This window comes from Phaenicophaeus curvirostris, chromosome 3, assembly GCF_032191515.1.
Source record: "Phaenicophaeus curvirostris isolate KB17595 chromosome 3, BPBGC_Pcur_1.0, whole genome shotgun sequence".
Classification (NCBI taxonomy): Eukaryota; Metazoa; Chordata; class Aves; order Cuculiformes; family Cuculidae; genus Phaenicophaeus; species Phaenicophaeus curvirostris.
The window spans coordinates 79,484,145-79,498,246 of NC_091394.1; the positions used below are offsets into that span (position 1 = coordinate 79,484,145).

A 14,102-nucleotide genomic window follows, 5' to 3' on the forward strand; every position below is an offset into this window, starting at 1 on the left:
TTATCTCAGGCAAATTTATTTATAATTTCCTGAAATTTACAACAGCATGTCTTGGATAAGAAAGACCCATGTATGTTTATATCTCGTTGCAAAAGCAGCTGTATTTGACAAGTTCTGAAGATATTCCTCACAGACAAAGAAAGATATAGGAAAGATAATATAGTTATCCCTGCAGGGAATGATAATGCAGACTTCAAAAAACACATATTTTCCTCACCATTATTTTAACTGAGACATTTGTTCCCATGATGGACAGACTTGTGCACTCCCTAGACAACAGGAGTTCCCAATGGGAAGCTACTCTCCTGAGACTCAGGACATCTTTTGGTTTCCTGATTAATCTAGAGCTGTATGCTGATGAAGGGGCAAACTGTTGTAGGAAATTCTCCAGAGGCTACCTACTGTTCCTGCAGAGCTCCAGCTGCAGCCAGGATTACATTAGTCCTCTGTTATCCTAAATCTGAGGCTGTACTCAGAAAACTGCCTTTTCTAGTTCCCCTGCTGTCTATCTCAAGATCAATAGCTCCAGGTGAAATAATTACATAATTTTTTTTTCATCAGTTTGTATAAAAGTTACGCATGCTGCATAGCATACAGCTTTTTATAATATATAGCATTAAGGCTACCGTTGGACTACAGAATATAGTGTATCTCATGGCTTACAGAGAACACAGAAAGAGCAGGCAATTACTGAACGTGATTCATTCTCTTTTTAATACTATAATCTTTGTGACATCATCTTTTGTCTCTTAAAGTACTGCAGCAGAGTTGCCTACATAATCTTGCCTAATAATCTATCCCATTGTATGTCAGTCTGTGAGGAAAATTGCTTCCTTGCTCTCACTTTATTTGACACTACTGACAAGTAATGTTTCCTTTCCTGATTATACTCACCTACATGAATGTAACCGAGCTTTTTTTTTTTCTGCAGTAGTTATTGCTGAAGGCTGTTAAGAGTTCTGATTAAGATAAACTTCCAACGCTCTCCTTTCATGTCTAGTGAACTAAATGAAACTTTTTTAACAAGGTAATCTTGGCTGCGCATACTATTGTACGTGATGTCATCAGGGTAGCAGGTTATCATTATGAAAGTGTTGTCCAATATTCTTTTCTGAGTGAAACTTCTTTAGCATTCATACTGTAAAGCTGGGGGTTGCGCAGCAGCAATTTTCAATATCTGTAAAAACAGAATTCAGCAAACACTTGGAAATCCTGCTAGATTAATATAATTTTAGGCTTTTTAGCAAGTTTATAAATCTAAAACAGTTTAGTGGTATCATGCTTATTCTTATTGGTCTTTTAGGAAGGCAGGCAATGATACGCCAGAGCTTAAAAAGGACACAAGAGAAACTCCCATTCACAAATACTTGGGTATTTTAATTTCTAACAGTTTTAATTTCTAACAGTTATCTACAGTTCTTAGGTTTGAAACATAGTAGTGTCTGCAAAAGGAGAGCGTGATCCTGTAATTCCTCTTGCCGCGTCCATCTCCCAGCCTGGAAAAAACATATGAAAGGGGCTTTCTCGCAAGCTCTTTGCCTCGGATCTGTCACACCCTCATCTGACCGCTCTGGCTCCACTGCAGAGAGCGGATCTCGACCACCAAAACCACCTCAGAACAAGGATGGAGACGGACCCAGTGACCACGCCACGAAAGCCCCGCTTGGCGCCAAGCCGCCTCTGCCCCTTTAAGCCGCAGCTGTCCTCTTCCTATTTTTAGCTCATCCTCTTGGTACCATCCAGCTCTGCCCCCTATTCCTCCGTGCCTCCCCACCCCCCCGCGGTGGTGATGATGGTATGTTCCGCCCGGCTCGCAGAGCTTGAGGGGTGGTGGTGGTGGTGGTGGCGGCGGCGCGGGGGGGGGGGGGTGGAGCACTGAGCATGTCCGAAGCCGCTTGGCAGCGGCGCGCGGAGCGCGGGAAGGAGGGCGCGCGGCCCCGCTGCCTGCAAGTAAGTTACTCCGCGCGCGCGAGACGGGGGCGCGACGCCGCTCGCCCGACGCCAGCGCCCCCCCCCCCCACCCCCTCAGGGGCAGCGGCCGCTGCCCCTGAGGGGGTGGGGGGGGGGGGCGCTGGCGTCGGGCGAGCGGCGTCGCGCCCCCGGTTGCGTCTTTGGTGCCCCCGGTTGCCTCCTTGGTGGCCCCGGTTGCCTCTGCCGAGCCCCGGGGGTGTGGGCACCGTGCTGGGGGCTCGGCGGGTGGTGGTGGAGCTGTTCTTGGGGAGTGTAAAGTTCTTCCCGTAGTGTTGGAAGGGCACCTTTCAGCTGAATTCCTGTCTCGGTGCATCTGGAATGAGGGGAGGTTTCAGAAACCGCTTCCCTAGTCAGCGTGCCTGTTGGCAAAGTTGTATTAGGGCAGCCAGCTCATTAAAATCGTTAAATAATAGAGGAAGGGAGAATTGTGGAGCTTTCTATGAAACTGAGCATCACTTATGAAAATTCCGCTGCTTAACGTGGTGAAAGAATTGGATGAACTGAGGGCCGTTAAGGTGCTCTTGGTGTCTTAATTTTCATTAGGCTGTTCTGATAGGTTTTCTCAGTTTAATGACCTGAATTTTGACACTCCTGCGTGCGTGATTATCTTGGCACGTTGACTTAGATATCGTGGAGTACTCGCAGAGATGAATATACATGTAAAGCTTTAATGTCTTCATCCTAAGCCTTATAAAAATTAGACATATTTTACAGTAGTTATAGACCCAGAAGTTGCCATTCCCACTCTATATTCTATTAATTACTGCTGTTGCAGTGGAGACAGGAAAACTGCTGTGTGATTGTTTCTGTAGAATCATAGAATCATAGAATAACCAGGTTGGAAGAGACCCACCGCATCATCGAGTCCAGCTGCAACTCTTCCCGGCTCCTAAATAAAACGCTCTCCTTCCCCCCAACAACACAACCCCCTCAAACAATAACAGTTAATCTATGGGTTTTTGAAAGCCAGTCGGGTGTGTGTGTGGGATCTGACTTGTGCACGAATAAGCCGCTGTCCTGTCAGTTCCATTTTTACGAGAATGCAATAATAAGGAAAAAATGAATTCTTGAGTAGATGCCTTTTGCTTGCTGCAGAGGACCTTAAGAGAATGCAGGAGGAATGAACAGCTTCTGTTACCTATGTTGATGATATAGTGAAAAATAAGGAGGGAAATTTTTTTGTGGCAACCTGCCATTTTTCCTCTGTAATTAGATTTGAGCTAAAATTATACTATTTCAAAAATATTGGTAAAATATCGGAAGTCTTTGAAATTGGAATGTTAAAAATGCCTTCCTTATGCTCTTGGAGTAATAATTTGTTTGATAGTTGGCATTTGTGTTGCACTTTACCATTCGTTATAGTTCCAGAGCTCATTCAGATTAGTAGGATTATTTCAGCCTCCTAACCAGATAAACATTTCTTTGATAGTCAAAGCATATGCAGATGGAGCATATAGGCACATCTTTAGAATATACACTGTGGTATAGTTCCTGTAGAGTATCAGTTGATTCATCATTAATTGTCCATGTTTGAGCGCAGCTGCTGGAAATGAGAGAATAATTTGAGTGGCAGTGGGGTTACACATTAATTATTTGGGAATGTCTAGTTAGCAGCTGCAGCATTTGCATATAGTTATTTTTCCCTTTGGGCAGGAAAAAAAGTAATCTTTCTCAATGCATGTCTTCCCTTGAAAACATTTCTCCATTATTCACCTATGGAAATTCTTTTTCTTTTTCCTTTTCTTTTTCCTTTTCTTTTTCCTTTTCTTTTTCCTTTTCTTTTTCCTTTTCTTTTTCCTTTTCTTTTTCCTTTTCTTTTTCCTTTTCTTTTTCCTTTTCTTTTTCCTGTGTAATCTCCCATTATAGGAAATAATATCTACTTGTCCTCCCAAGACTTTAGGGAATATCGGAACTATAGAAAGAGATGTAGAAATACTATTATTTTTTTAACTGCATTTAATTTAAAAAAAGAGGTAGTGCTCTAGGAGATTTTCATAGAGAAGTGGTTGTTCTCCAAGGAGTGGTTGTTCTCCAAGGTTGATAGCTGAAGGCAGCAGCCTAGTATGGTCAGCATTACCTATCAGCTGTTAACTTGCAAGAAGGTCTCCTCGCATTTGTTTTTATTGATGAACTACTGTAACTTGTTTCCTCCTCACTCTTGGAGCTGCTGTTATTTCTTAAAATTACTATAGCAAAAATATTAAACATAATATTGAAATACATAAGGAAGGTGACAACCTTACAGAAGCAAGCAGTTACTGCTGACAGGCCTGGTTAGGTGTCAGGTTAGCAGCAGATTGCTATGTGTTTGTGAATGGGTCCACTTAGGAGATACTGATACTTTTGTTAATAGAGCCTTTTACTTAAATTTAGGATGGTTTCCGTATCTACTGCAGCAGATATTTGTTAAGGTAGGGTGTTGTTCTTTGGTATGTGAACTGTTACCATCAGAGGTAGAAGGAGCAGTTTGGGATATGCAAAGAACTGCACATGCTCCAGTTCATCGGTTGTGTTTGGTGCCAGGAGCAGATGCTGACGCGCTGTACTGCAGCAGTGAGCTGCAAGTTACCCGTTTATTCTAGCATCTGCTCCTACCAGTTTTACTCAAGATTAGGCATAGATATGGAGAGGATATCTCCTGAGTATCTCATGATACGTTATGGATGCATCAAACAGTTTCTAAGATAGGAAGTTATTGGATCTGCAGGATTGGAGGATTGGATCTTCAGATTGTGCAGAGGCCTCTGTCACAGAGAGAGTTTCTGTGGCCACAGCAGTGCAATTAGTGAGTTTGTCCTGTAGGTAAGGTTACTGCTTCTATCTCTCAGTTACAGATTGAAACAAGTGATGACCTCCTGCATTCTTACATTGCTCTAAAAAAACCCAGATAGAAGGAGTATTTGCTACTTTTTGTTATTCTGCCCCCTGTTACAGGGTTTGGAGAGGAAGAAAAAAAAAAATCACAGAGGAGAGCCATGTAAGGTGGAAAAATACATAGACCTGTGTCAGTCTTCCACAGGTATTGTACTGAGAACAAATTGGAGTTTTGGCTCCTTAACTCTTAAATGGCATGAGAGGAAAGGACCATTCGACTTCACTTTGTTACTCCTCAGGAATACACTCTGTTATCTTTACCGTTTGGTACTTGGGAAATCATGCAGAGAGGAAGGGGTGATAAGGGAAGACAGGACAACTACCCACAAACTGGATGTGTCCTATAGTGGAGCTCACAGTGGAGCCCTGAACACAGCTTACAAATGTGTGATTTTTCACAAAACAAAGGTGTGCACCTTCTCTGGGGCTAGTGTTACGTGTTCCCCACGTAGTCCAGGGATGGGAAGATGGGGAAAAATGGGACTCCCGAGCACCAGGACAAACTGCACCGTGGTGTTATGACATGAAAGGTATACTGGTCTTGGTTTTATTTTCTTTTTACTGTATCCAGTTGTTTTCAGGCTTAGACTGATAAGTCTAAACCAGTTGATGTATTTCTGGTAAGCTTTTATGACCCTTTTACTCCATATGATGGAGATTCCATTTTCCCCCTGCCTCCCAAGATTAGGGCTGAAGTAACAAAGTACTTAGTGAGTAAGAGTTAATCAAGTTTCAAAGCCTGATTTACTGATAAGTAAAGGAGACTTAAACTTAAAACTTGTGAAGGAACAAGGGTATTTCCCTGGCACAACCCTGGACATTATAAAACCAGAAGGGCAATGTGTAGTGACTTTCCATATAATAGAAACTGGTGGACTGAGTAAATTTTTGGTTGAGGCTTGCCACTTAGAATAAAAGTTACTCTTCATTTAAAAATGAGGAATAAGCCCCTCTTACCACTTGTGAATGCATCCAAATCCATTGTGAACTTTCCAATTATTAATTAGCCTAAGTGTTTGCTCTTAAGAACTTATTTTGAGCTTGGGGTTGCTTTTTATTCAACCATTTTCTGTGTAAAATAGAAGCTTTGTTGGTCAGTGAATGAGACCTTAGTCATGTAAAATTCACTGTTATAGTTTATGTGTTCTTCAGTAATCAGTGATGAAAAAGTAAGCACTTTAGGTCAGCCTGGGACATACTCTTTGCATCCCCATGCACAGCAGACGTCTGTGCAGTCGTGGCTGTGCAGCATTTCTTACTGATTGGGTGTGTAAAACAAAGCCGTAGCCATTCTCTATCAAACTCGGGATACCTCTGGAAGACAAAGCATTCCCTCTTGGTAATGTAGGTACTATTTTCGTTCAGTGTTGCTTTTAGCACATGCTTCTGTTTTGGGAGGTGTTCTCACAGCCATCGAGACAAATTACTAGGAACCAGCTTGTCTGTCTTCAGTACGTGATCTCACCCATTAAAACAACAAAATTTAGGGGAAAAAATATGCTATGTGAACCCATAGCATGGCTACTTAATAGACATGCTTTTTCTTTCTGGACACTCTTATGTATGATTCCCATTCATTTCAGTATAAACTTGAGTTGTAGAAACAGTAGTAGAATAATAATTTGTCTCCCATGCTCCTTTGTATGAAATGCTTTCTGGGGCATAGATGTGAAACAAATAGGTAAAACATTGTTCGCTTAAATACTCCTATAGATAATAAGTATCCAGAAATCTTTATATAATATGACATGCACATAAAGATAAGACTTTGATACTGTAGTCAGAACTTGTTTTTCCCCAAAGCATCACACAAGCAGATTTTCATGGAGATACCTTCTAAAATAATGACAAATACATTATTAGTTTATTCCTTAATCTAACCATAACTGTACAAAAGCTTGGTAATAAGTCATCTCCCTAGTTCATAAATAATACAGAGCATACTAAAGTGTTAGTATTTATATCACTGCAGTGAAACTGGATTTACTTGCGAGTCTTCTTTATATTTCCTTTGTGATTTTAAATTATTAATATTGTTATATTTCAGAAAAAGATATTTATATACTGTTGATATAAAGCTAATCTGTTCAGTCATCCGAATCTCTGGCAGTTAAATTCTAAGTTGTCTTGTGCATTTTGTTGCACTGAAAAGCCAGGATGTCCATATTGTTAATACAAGCATATTCCAAGATAATTAACCAATGATTATCACAATTTCTGTAGCATCTGAAAAGAGAAACAATAACAGCTTTAAATCCCCTTTAGAGTAGGAAATGGCCCTTATTCAGGAATACAAACAGCAATAGCATGGAAAATGGATGCAGTGGGAAACAAAATATATGTATTTCTTCTGTCTTTAATTCTCTTTGGGATCTTACCACTAGTCTCTGTGGGCTTTTGATAATTTTCTCTGGGATTATGACTATATATATTTTTCCTTTTTTTTTTTTCCCTGGAGTCAATATGAGCACTAACTGCTGTGAGATCACACAGAATCACACAGAATAACCAGGTTGGAAGAGACCCACCGGATCATCGAGTCCAACCGTTCCTATCAAACACTAAACCATATCCCTCAGCACCTCAGCACCATATCAGCACTAAACCATATCCCTCAGCACCTCAGCACCATATCCCTCATAACCTCAGATGTTATGGCCATAGGGAGGAGTAATGCTAATCCAGTAGTAGTCAATCTCACTTCTAGATGAAACATCAAGCTCCTTGTGGTACTTTCTGCTTGAATATTTTTCAAAGAATAATACTAGTTTTAAGTGTGGACTTAAACTGCTGATAGAATTCCCACTCATATGTTCTGTTGCTATTAGTATATCACCATGGCAAAAATTGTGCTTTTCTTTGCAAGCCTTTTCCATATGCCAGAAGGGATGATAGTAGCAGGAATTAGTTGGTCCATGTGGAACACTTGGCTGTGAAACTTTCTTACTTATGCAGACTGTCATACCCCTTTTTTTACCTTTATTTTTTTTCTGTAAGGTCTACCTGATCTGAAAGCTTATAATTGGAGTTTAGGCTCTACTGAGAAGTTCTACCTGAAGGAGTGAATGACTTGAGACTCTTCTAGGATGGAATCGGTGAAATATCTATGTGTAAGAAATTGGAAGTAAAGTTTTGAATTGGAACTAACATTTATTAGAGCTTCACTACTCTAATGAGTTTTTTATTTACTACTTCTCAGGGTCTTACTGTATATTGTGTTTCCCCACAGTAAGCTGTCTACAGTGGAATGTCTGTATTTACTTCTTTGAGGGCTGCACACAATCAACTGAATTGAAGTGTGTGTTTCATGTTTATTTTCACATTGAATTGTTAATACAGATTACCAAATTTGAAGCTTTGAATATAAAGTTTTTCTCAGGTGTCCCTGCCATAATGGCTGCTTCATGTACTTCCATAGTGTAACTTTATCCTCCTGACTATACCTGAAGTTTTGGGTAGAGCAGTAGCAGTACTGGTCTGTTTTATTGCCTCAAAGAATCTACCTCCAGGCCTGGCTTTTGTTCAAAGTGTCCCTGTGTTCAGGGGTCCCAGAGGGCACAACTTTCTTTCAGCTGAGTGCACGTACTCATGTCTAAGAAGGCAATGTCAAAGAGGACCTATCCAGTATTTATTCTTTTTTTTCAGTTTTGTCTATGGCAGTGGTGATTGAAAGAAGTGAAATTTTGGACATGTTTGCTCTTCATGTCCTTTAACCATTGAGGCTCTGAGATGTGGCTGGAATTTAGGTAACCTTATGAGCAAGCGCTCTAAAATGCTGAAGCAAAAATTGCTGTCCTTGGGGCTGGGGAAAGTGAGATAGAAGGTCTTGGCTTTGGGTCAGATTAGGACTTAGATAAGCTAGCTGGACAAAATCTTGTTTGGTGGATGAGTTTGTTGGAGAGTGGTGATGGGAACGGGATGGAGCTGAAGGAAGGTAAGAATGGCACTAGCAACTAGGAAGACCTGCAAGTAGCAGAGTCTGCATCTTATGGGGGCTATGTGGAGTCTAGAAGGAATCCAAAGTTTCCAATTCTTTCTGTCTTGTAATTCAGGCAAGTTCTTAAAGATGTTTCACCTCATTACACTGCCTCTTCACAACCCGTTACCTCTTATTTATTATTGTAAACTTGTATTTCTGACCCTTGTGGGATTTAAAATATTAGAGCTGATGCTGCCTGGATATCCAGAGTAAATGAAAACCCTTCCGTTTAACTTAACAAGCAGTCTTGATGGAAAGAAATGCTGTGTGAACACATACCTGAAAGCTACATAAGGCTGTTTACACATCCTCTTTGAGAATATTGTTTAGACGCACTTCGGTTTTTGGAAGTAACAGCCATTGTATGGGGGGTTGATACCTACTGAAGTCCTCATGAAACCACAACCAGCCTTACAAATTAGGATGTCTTTGAAGGTGAGAAAAGCTCCTTGTAGTGGTAATCTGGCCATGGGAGAAGAAATCTATGTAACAGTCCTCATAATCATTGCTACATATAAATAGTGGAGAGCAGGTAAATACAGAGAGGAGCAGATGACACAGAATTAAGATACAAGGGGTCTTTATTTTGTGGTGTGTGATACTTTTTCTTACATTCCATAAAGGAAATACAGCTTTATGTGTCAAAGTTATGTTAATTGGCTGTTGGAGGATGAATACATGCATACATCATATCTAACAGCACTAATAAAGGTCTGCAAAATGGGTGAAACTAGTGAGGGTGGAGAAGTAGTAGGATTGGAATGAGCCCACAGTGTTTGGAAGGAAAGCAATGCTGTGATGAAATGTAATCAGAGGCTATCTATGTATCTAGTTTGGCATGGGAGTGTGGCACAGTCAACACTAAACTGTCTCACTGTAGTTCTGTCAACATCTCGTAATGTTGCTCTTAACCAGTGCAGCATTAAGTTTGGAACAAGGCTTAGATTGTACCTAGAGGCAAGGCTTGACCTTACTGAAGCTTTAAAGGGCAGATACTGTGAACGCACATGTATTGAGAAGTGCCCAGAAAAGATACTCTTACTTTCCCATATGTATTTCCTCCAAATTCTTCTACCTTGTTTTCCCCACTTTTCAGGGACCTGTGATTTAGTAAGCATGGTGGTATTGGGCTGACAACTGGACTTGATGATCTTAGAGATCTTTTCCAACCTTAATGATTCTATGATTCTATATGACACGTTCTAAAACTGTAGCACAGGCAGAATGTAAAATTGTTCCTGCTCTTTCCAATGCCTTTTTATGCCCTCTGTCACTTCTCACCACTTTAGTTTCTTGGGTGTACCTAAAGGCAGAGGTTTTTTAGGATGATGTGGCAATGGGCAGTAGTAATGAATTCCCCAAAGGAAGAACTGAATGTCATTTCCTTTGACCTTCCTTGGGAAACAAAAGAGACCAGTGGCTGGAGCCTACAGGGCTTGCTTTCTTAAGGGATAAAGGAAATCTGAAAGCTGGCAGTGATAGGAAGGAAATCGTTCCATCTCCATGAAACTTGCAAAGGATCACTGTCACCTGCTCTAAATTCTTGTAATAACTGCTAATTATTTTCTACTTTCTAATTCTCCTTCCCAGTTAATTTAATTACAACTCGCTATGGCAAAATTACCTACATCTTTTGCTGAGTAAATGCAAGTAGAGGAAGTATAAAAATTTTTGAAACTCTAGGGTGTTTTTTTTAAAATCTTATGTTTATTCTACTTATTATTAATGCTCAATCATTTTTTAGTTCAGTGTTCTGCATTTAGGTTTCCAAATGTATGCCTCTACATAAACCACTAGATCTTCAATTAATAGAAGTTGGCTTTAAATAACTACCTATGACAAGCACAGTATCTCTATTTTTCCAAAGGTCTGAAAATATTTTTAAGGTGAATTTGTTCACGTTTGCTCAAATGAGCTAGATTTATTGCTGTATGAGGGCAAAAGTAGTGTTTAGGTCCATTCCAATGCTAAGGAATGAGAAGCAAGAGGTCAAAATGAGTCACTTGATTAATACCTGGCTCTGAACCTGGTGTGAGGAACAAAACTTTTGGTTCTTTGATCATGGACTGGCCCATGCACCCTCAGGCTTCCTTACTAGGGAGAGGGCACGCTTGTCTCCTAAGGGGATTAAAGTGCTTATTAAAAATCTATCAGGGCTCATAAATAGAGCTTTAAACTAGTTGTGAAGGGGGAGGGGGACAAGGCCAGGCTAGTCAGGAGTGAGCCTGAAGTGGAATTCCAGTGCCTGAGAGATGGTGCGCTGGCAAGGACTACCAGGATATCACCACAGAGTGAGTAGGGGCGAGTACATCAGGTGACAGAAAGGATGAAACTGGCACTGAGGGGTTAGATATTCCAAAGACCAGTCAGTTGGAAATGAACACTATTCCGTTTATGAGGGCTGAGGGTTTACCCGCCCAGCTGAAGTGCATTTACGCCAATACACGCAGCATGGGCAATAAGCAGAAGGAGATGGAAGCTATTGTAGGGCAAGTAGACTACGACGTAGTTGCCCTCACGGAAACGTGGTGGGATGACTCGTATAACTGGAGTGCAGCTATGATGGGATATCAACTCCTCAGGTGGGACAGAAAGGGTAGGAGAGGTGCTATCATGAAGTACATGCAAGAGAACCAGGTGATCAGGCCCAGTCAACACGGGTTCATGAAAGGCAGGTCTTGCTAAACTAACCTGATCACCTTCTGTGACAAAGTGAACCCCATACTGCATGAGGGAAAGGCTGTAGCTGTAGTCAGTAAAGCCTTTGGCACAGTTTCTCACAGCATTCTGCTTAGGAAACGGTCAGCCTCTGGCCTGGACAGGCGCACACCCTCCTGGGTGGAAAACTGGTTGGATGGCCGGGCCCAGAGAGTGGTGGTAAATGGAGTTAACTCCAGCTGAAGGCCAGTTACAAGCGGGGTTCCCCAGGGCTCAGTGCTGGGTCCAGCCCTGTTCAATGTCTTTTATCAATGACCTGGATGAAGGCATTGAGTGCATCCTTAGCAAGTTTGCAGACAACACTAAGCTGGGTGGAAGTGTGGATCTGCTGGAGGGCAGGGAGGCTCTGCAAAGGGATCTGAACAGGCTGGACCGCTGGGCTGAGACCAATGACATGAGGTATAACAAGGCCAAATGCCAGGTCCTGCACTTGGGACACAACAACCCTGTGCAGAGTTATGGACTAGGAGAAGTCTGTCTAGAAAGCTGCCTGGAGGAGAGGGACCTGGGGGTGTTGGTTGACAGCCGACTGAATATGAGCCAGCAGTGTGCCCAGGTGGCCAAGAAGGCCAATGGCATCTTGGCTTGGATCAGAAACGGTGTGACCAGCAGGTCCAGGGAGGTTATTCTCCCTCTGTACTCGGCACTGGTGAGACCGCTCCTTGAATCCTGTGTTCAGTTCTGGGCCCCTCACCACAAGAAGGATGTTGAGGCTCTGGTGTGTGTCCAGAGAAGAGCAACAAAGCTGGTGAAGGGGCTGGAGAACAGGCCTTATGAGGAGCGGCTGAGACAGCTGGGGTTGTTTAACCTGGAGAAGAGGAGACCAAGGGGAGGCCTCATTGCTCTCTACAACTACCTGAAAGGAGGTTGTAGAGAGGAGGGTGCTGGCCTCTTCTCCCAAGTGACAGGGGACAGGACAAGGGGGAATGGCCTCAAGCTGTGCCAGGGGAGGTTCAGGCTGGACATCAGAAAATAATTTTTCATAGAAAGGTTCATTGGGCCCTGGAACAGGCTGCCCAGGGAGGTGGTTGAGTCACCTTCCCTGGAGGTGTTTAAGGCACGGTTGGACGAGGTGCTGAGGGGCATGGTTTAGTGTTTGATAGGAATGGTTGGACTCAATGATCCAGTGGGTCTTTTCCAAGCTAGTGATTCTGTGGAAAGCATTCACAAATGTGCTTTAACACTTATGAGTTAAGTGACTTCATGTAAGTGCATGATTATTAGAAAGATTTTAAAGAATAGTGTGAAAAAAAGTGAAGATAAAGTTTTTTTGATGGGTAAATTAATATAATTTCTGCCAATATACACAAACTGAGATGGTGTAAAGCAGTGAAGGTGGTATAAGCAGCTTGTAGTTTTCCAAATGCTTTACCTGACATTTTATACTGCAGTGCTTACACACTGACACAGTACAAATTTCAGTGCCTTTGAGCATTCAGTTTCCATGCCAGGATTAAATTACCCAACTTTGTTTGGAGTTCTGGACTGTTGCAATTTTAAACCACTGTTTTTTTTGTTGTTGTTTAGGAAGATTCCTATTCCATTTAATAAAAATTGAATTATGATAAATTAATGATTGTGATCATCTCTAAGCTGCAGCACATCTGTAGGATGCAAATTTGTTTATGCTTAAGATAACATATAACTGATAAATAATAATCTTACTACATCTTCCAGTCTAGTCTTTGTGCGTTGTTAACCATGTCTCTCTAGCAGGTGAAGAAAGGTAAAATAATATTTTCTGCAGAGAAACCAAACTAATAACCTACTTCTGAACGCTGGGTGAGAAATGCAATGTTATTCGTGAAGGACGTCAGACTAAAACCCTCTAAGATGCTTTATCCAAACACACAGCTATTGAGCTGTGCAAAAGCACTTAGGAGGAACAAAAGGAAGTCTTCTTTGTTTGGTTAGTAGATCATCATAGCTAAGACAAGACTCTTGTCATGTTTTATTGATTGCTCCTTAGCATGTGACATTTACATGAAGTTCCTGTTCTTTTAACTGTGATCTTTTGTGTTCCTTTGTTTTGTTATTGTCTCAACTAGGCTCTTGATGTTGAAGCGAAGATACTTTTTTACATCTGTAAAATGTATACATCACTTTGCATGAACAAAAAGTTTGAACATTTGCATTTATACAATGTACTAATGAGTTCCATGTTTAAGAGTGCATGACTCTTAATTATGAATCCCAGCAAAGGGTCTGAGGTGACCATTTGTCTCAAAACTTCTCCCTCCTCCTCCAGAACATCTAGTCTGCCTCTGAATGCTTTGCTTTTTAAAACCCTTTTAGTCATTGTGGGTACAGTTTTAGTATTGCTAATAGGTCACACTTTCTTTGTTTAAAAAGAAAAAAAATTGGTTTATGTGACACCACTTGGAGAATGCTTTTAAAAAAATCGTAGTAATCATTGAAATGAAGAAATGTATCTCCTTCCCTTAAAGAGCTACTTCATCAGGGTCTGGAATATAGAACAGAGCCATGAGAGATAGAGTTTGACTGACTTATTTTAATGTTTGGAAGGTGCAGGGTAATTTTCCCTTAATCAGTTCTTCAA

The 14,102-nt window shown here is 41.3% G+C and overlaps 1 protein-coding gene across 4 annotated transcripts in view; it reads left to right on the forward strand.

Annotated features, from left to right (window-relative positions):
* The first annotated feature begins 1,865 nt into the window (after positions 1-1,865).
* Positions 1,866-14,102, forward strand: part of OXR1 (oxidation resistance 1) — a 273,902-nt gene continuing 261,665 nt past the window's right edge. For 3 of the 4 annotated variants that reach the window (XM_069854518.1, XM_069854520.1, XM_069854521.1), the window contains exon 1: positions 1,898-1,950. The gene's annotated coding sequence lies outside the window, so the exon portion shown is untranslated. Of the gene's footprint in view, positions 1,951-14,102 lie in introns of all 4 variants that reach the window. The other variant, XM_069854519.1, reaches the window with a different exon arrangement.